Below are 6474 nucleotides of genomic sequence, written 5' to 3'. Positions count from 1 at the left end.
AATTGCCAACAGTGGTAAGTTACCACACAGCTGTTTGTAAGCAAGCATGTTTTATTCTTAAAGTGAAAGCAATACAGAGAAAACATTAAAAACAATAGAAGAACCTACACACATGCTAATAAGCCTACCAGAGATCAAAACTAACTCCAGCATGAGCTCTGGCAGGATGATTAACCCTCCAGACCTGACAAAAGGGGGTCTCTCTGATCACAGGTTCAGAACAGCCTCTTCTTAGAACCAGCACACACACGACAAATTTAGTCCATACATTGTACAGTTCAGGTGGATTTGATCTGCAGCTTTCAGGAGCAGATAATAGGTAGACAAGGAGGCTTTCTCCTCAGGACTTAGCTTCAAAAGGCCTCCCAAATACTGCCTGGGATATCCACTTCACACGTATTGTCCCAAACAGTTCTAGCATTTCCCCAAGGTTTGTAGGAGTCACGACTCCTAGAAAAATTACATACAATCCTACACTAACCCCTACACAGCTACATTTTTAATATAATGGACCCCCCAAAACGTCTTACACTGAATTCAATAAGGTTTATCTTAATTCCATGAGGTCTACCTGGGTAGTGCAGGAATTTGCCCTCTGTCATGGTCTTCTGGAGAATCTGCCACCTCCCCACAAAGACATTACTGTAGCCTCTCCAGTCCCATGAGCGTCTGCTCCAGGCACTCTGGTCTCTGGCTAATGGGACGTGTGTATGCTATTTGTTTGGCAAGGTGATGAGAATGTCTAGCTGGTGTATGTGGCACAGTGATTTCAAAAGCCACCTGCCAGCCCATCTTCCCTCAGGCATCCTGCTCGTCCTTCAGGGCTTTGTTCTGTGGCACAAGCTGAAGCCAACGGTGACTCCACCAAACCTAACCAGGTTTGTTTGATGGACTAGATCAGTGTATTTGCGTACACCATGGCTTAGGTGCTTCCTAAATCAGGATTTTAGGGGATTAAAGACTATAAGAATAATCTTTAGCCCCTCTCTGGGCTAAATTGCAAATAAATGTCTTGCAAAGAGCTGGAGGGTGTTGTCCTACCAAAGAGGGGCTAAGCGAGTTAGTGCTCCTTTCAGCTTGAAAGAGCAGTCACTTATTTTTCACGTTGCCTCCACCCGTTTGCCCTCCTCCCACCTGATGCCATGTAGCTAGGGAGTGGGAAGGAGGCAGCATGGCACTAGATCTGGGTTAGCTGTGTGTGCAATGGCATGATGCATTCCCACTTGTGACACTCATGATGTCACGACCATGGCTTGTGGTTGGAACAAGCCGGTCTGCAGAAATCACCCATGTGCTTCTCTGGAACCCCTTTCTGTATCATCCTGGTTTTTCCTCTGGCCACAGCAATGCTGCTGAAGGGCATGAATGACAGAGTGCAGTGTCACCTTTGGATGGGTCAGGCTATACTATTAGTGTGTTACAGCAGTGCCTATGAGCTCCCAGCAAGGACCAGGACCCTAATGTGCTAGACACTGTACAGACAGTCCCTGTCTCAAACAGCTACCAGTCATAGTATAAAGATTAAAGAAAACTGATGGATATAGACCGATGCGGGAGTACAAGGAACCAATGAGCCAGTATTGGTCAGCAAGCCAGGCAATGGTCTCAGCACAAGAGTGGCCCAACCATTGTCAAGTTTTTTGTAGGCCTCGAGGCAAAGGAGATTTGTAATTTGTAAGGAGGAATTTGAAGGCAGATAACGTGGATCAGTTTCTGATGAGGACATGGATAGATCTAACAACAACATTTGGTGAATCATTCCTGGCTGCACAGGCTATTTGCTCCAAGCGAGGGCGTATCTACTGTATTCCCCTCTAGAAATCTGAACCCAAAAAACCCTCCCAAACTGAGAGCACAATGAACTGTATTTCTAGCTATTTGAAAGCAAAGGGAAGTGCAGCTGATGTAAACTGAGTTCAGTGGTTTTACACCAAATCATGCAAGATCAGGCTCTCCCTCAAAGTTTTAGCAGCCCCAATAACTAATATGCAGTGTTGCAATACCAATACTTGGCTCTTATACTGAACTTTTCAGCTGTAGCTCTTAAAATGGTTTACAAGGGAGATCAGTATTGTTATCCCCATTTTACACATGGAGAAACTGAGGCACAGAGCAGTGACATGAGTTGCCAGAAGGCACCAAACATGCTAGTGGCTGAGCTGGGATTAAACCCCAATTCTCCTGAGTCCCAGTCCAGTGGTCTATCCACTAGGCAATGTTGCCTTCCCATAATGAAAGCTAGAAATGTGAACGACACTGTAGACTCCCATTGTGACGCTTTCACAATGCACTGCAAACACTTATTAAGCCTTGCTGCAGCCCTGGGAGGGAGCTCAGTGCTAGTTCCATCCTACAGATGGGAAAAGCAAGGCACAGAGAAGCGAATTGACTTGCCCAAATGCAACATGTCATTGCTAGAGCCACCTGCTGCCATATTTTGTACTTTAACCCACTCGCACTGCCTCGCTTCAACATATGGACAGACCTACCACAGCTGCATGAAACTTAGTGGTTTGGGGCTGCAGGGAGCCGTTCAAACACTTTCGTTGATTTCTCTTCAGTTGGGTTCTTCTCTCTGGTCCCACTGAAGTGGAACCTGGCTGCCTTGCATTTTCTCTCCTCCATTGACACATCCCAGTAAGGACCCTCACCTTTCCCCAGCCAAGCAGTTGTAGGCAGAGCACAACGCTCCAGTTGGCCTCTGCAGTGCAGGCAGCATTCTTTCTGATACTTCCATTCAGTACCAGTGAAAAGGACCCTGGGTTCCAAATTCAGCCATTGGTGTTACTTGAGACCCCAGAGCTTGCCCCTCCACAAATATGTGTCCTCCGGCCTCCTGTCAGGTAAAACTTGCTCGTACAAAGCAATCAGTGTTGCATGGGATTTAGCTGCTCTGTTCTGATGACGTTAGCTGTAGCTGCTGTGCAGCTAAATACCTCACAGGTCTGAAACCATAAGGGCTGGGGAAGACCCAGGCAAAGAACCGTTTCTCACTGACCTTCTTGGGACCATCCCTGCCCATGTGAACATTGGACATTCTCTTTGTAGAGCGTCCTGAACTGAAGTCTTGAGCTGAGATGGTATAGGGACCCTGCAATAACCCTGGCAGAAAGGGGGTTAAAATCCCCTGGAGTGAAGGAAGGGAGCAGAATGCACTCTTTTGATGTCTTCGCATTCGTGCAAGGAAGTAAGGGGTTACACGAGATGCCATTGCGGTCGCCCAGCAGAGCAGGCAATAGCTCAGAGCCATAAAGGCCCCATATACTGAAAGCAGAAGAACCTGGGCTTTCCTGGAATTGGGCCTGACCTTTTCTCCTGAGGGGTTGCTTGAGTCGCCCTGAGGGTTAGGGGAGCTGTGCCTTCACCAACACACCCTCTTGACAGGATGAGCTGCCTTTTAACCCTTTCTTAAGAGCCTCACACTGAAGGGGTGGTTTTTGCATGAGACAGAGTGGTGCTCACTGCCTTCTGGGGGCACAGAGAGGACCTAGTACCCGATGTTACACTGCAACCACAAGCCTGACACGGCCCACTCGGGCTTGGAGTGTTCTTGGGGTTCAAAGGTGGCTTTAGGACTGACAGATTGAACAGCTAGAATTCCAAAGCTCCATGGAGAGGCACGCACGCTGGAAGGAGAGGCACACGACTGACACTTCAGTATAATTCACTATTTAATAAGCTTTACATATTTCTCCAGTGTTTCCAATGGCCTGAGCTACACTGTACTGCTCTAGGGATAGAAGCCAGCTTCTGAAATGGCCACCAGCGTTCCAAACACCGTCCTTCCCTAATGCTCTGGTGAAATGATGCTGCAAGAGAAGCTCTACGGAGATAATCAATCAGTCTGATGAAGAGGAAATGGACTCGTTTGAATGGTATGTGTGTGTCTGTGTGTGTATATGGGGGGCGAGGTGAACTTGTAATTTAGGTATCAGAGGGTAGCCGTGTTAGTCTGGATCTGTAAAAGCAGCAAAGAATCCTGTGGCATCTTATAGACTAACAGACGTTTTGGAGCATGAGCTTTCGTGGGTGAATACATCTTGCATCTGAGGACGTGGGTATTCACCCACAAAAGCTCATGCTCCAAAACATCTGTTAGTCTATAAAGTGCCACAAGATTCTTTGCTGCTTGTAATTTAGGGTTAGGGCCAAGTAGCAAAGCTTAGATCCAGATCCACGCTTCCCCAGATCTTGGGAACATTCAGATCCTGGGATTTGGTGGCACTCATTCTGAAGAAAAGAGTCCAATCAAGTAATGCCGTCACCATTTAAGGTTTGGGATGGACCCACCTCTATTGTCAGTAGTTGTGTAAAGTTCCTGAAGACCAGTATGTTTGCCCGGGATGCAGAGGACTGTATAGAGAGAGATGGGTAGCTATTACCTTTTACAAATAAATAGCCCAACCCAAAGTTGCAGTTGAACTGCTCAGGAATATGAAATAAACCAGCTACATCTGCTTCCTCTAAACCTCTTGCCTTTGGTTTGGCCTCCTGCAGCCCCCCTGCCTTATAAAACAAACAGTCACTTTTTATTTCTAGATACTGGGTTTCCAACTGGTTTGATTGCTCAATGCACCATTTCAATGCGGCAGCCCGTCTACGAAGAGAATCTCTGGTTTCTTCTTGTCCTCATGTTGTAATATGGGAGGCACACTGTGGATGCACTCTCTTCCTTAGGGTCAGCAACCTCAGAGATTTTCTCCTCTCCATCTGTCTGAAAGAGAAAAAGAGAGAGAGATTGAGGGAGGGAGGAACGGACAAGTCTGTTTGCTCAGGCATCCTGGCTCCCCATGTCTTATTTACCAGCTGTAAACATCGAAAACTTCAGTGACTCGGAGACTAAGTTCAAATCAGAAAGGAGTCCAAGACTGGCGGGTTTGGGTCCAGATCTGAACAGCTCTGAGGTGTCGTGATGTGGTTTATTAGTTTGGTCATTATAGTCTTAGACAATGAGACTGTAAGGGGATTTCTTGCTCCTTCCTGGGCACCTTTGAGCCCTGACATACTCTGGGGAGGTTTTAAGAAAAGATTTCCTTAATGCTCATTTCACCTCGCACACGACCACCAGTCAGAATGTAGCAGGTGGCAGTCAGAGCTCTGTGAATCCTTCGTTGTTGGACATGAAGCCACTTGAAACTGTATTTCAGGTATCTTCTCTGCCTCATTTGGATCAGGGATTGGATGTGGTTTTCCCCCATCAGAAGTGAGTGCTCTAAATAGCTATTGGCTATTTTAGGGCAGTGCTCTCGTTCTCATGCACAAAAGGTCTCATTTTCCGCCCCCCTCCCACATTGGATTGAAAATTAATTTTGAAACCTCAAAATTTTTCGTGAAGCGGAATTCTTGTTTTCCGCTCAGCCCTATTTAAAACTCATCTGACTTCTGGAATTGGTGACACATCTGAAACCTGAGGTTCATCTGAAAGTTTGTCAAAGTTGGAAACAGTTTAGAGTCAGTCTGGGTTGGGTTTCAAGCAAACCATCTTCCTCTTGTCAGGGCGAGATTTATAGAATTGCTTGAAGTCACATGAAATTAGACTAGTCTGAGCTCAAACCAGGCACAGTCATGCTCTTTCAACTGATTACAGATGCGTTTTCAGACCCCAGACTCTAAGTGGAACCTGGGGGATGCACATACACAAAAACTGAAAAGGCTACTAAAATGGTTGATCCCCACCATGCGTGCTGGAGCCGCTGAGTTTTGTGCAGATCTAGACGTAAGAGGGAAGGCACAAGGATCAGTAGGCCAGGGTGGGGTATACTTGAAATCCAGCCACTATCTGGTAATTTAAACCTCTGACAATAATGCCAAGTACATTTCGCTCTTAATCCATTTCTAGTTTATGACATTTTCATGCTTGTATTTAACCCTTCTCTTTACTATTTAATTATGAGAATATGAAAATAGACCCCACTCAAACCACAGATGCAAAAATACACATGAATGAAAAGAAATACAGCTTTAATTATTGTTTTGCTTCACCAGACTTCACTTTTATTTGGGATTGGAAAGTTTGTGAACTTAAGGTCCACAGCTGAATCTTCTCCACATATTGAGGTTGTGCAGACAGAGGGTCCTGATTTGGATCGATCTTTGGTTTTTCATAAACAGTTTGTAATGACATGAATACACTGATGCATCAAGGTAAAAAGAAGGCCACAATATGTCAAATTATGCAGGAGTGGCCTGCCCCTTTTCCACGGCAGTTACAATGGTAACCTGCTACATTTTAGGATATTGATATTCTGGGTCTGGTTTAGATTTAATAAGAATAAGAAACAAGACATTTCTTAGTTGAGTCTAATGGCTGGACCAATGAATAGCGACAAGAAAAAATAATATGTTTAGGACTAACACAGGGGTCAGCAACCTTTCAGAAGTGGTGTGCCAAGTTTTCATTTATTCACTCTAATTTAAGGTTTCGCGTGTCAGTGATATATTTTAATGTTTTTAGAAGGTATCTTTCTATACGTC

This window comes from Gopherus evgoodei, chromosome 12 (assembly GCF_007399415.2).
Source record: "Gopherus evgoodei ecotype Sinaloan lineage chromosome 12, rGopEvg1_v1.p, whole genome shotgun sequence".
Classification (NCBI taxonomy): Eukaryota; Metazoa; Chordata; order Testudines; family Testudinidae; genus Gopherus; species Gopherus evgoodei.
Note: the sequence above shows the minus strand (reverse complement) of the source record.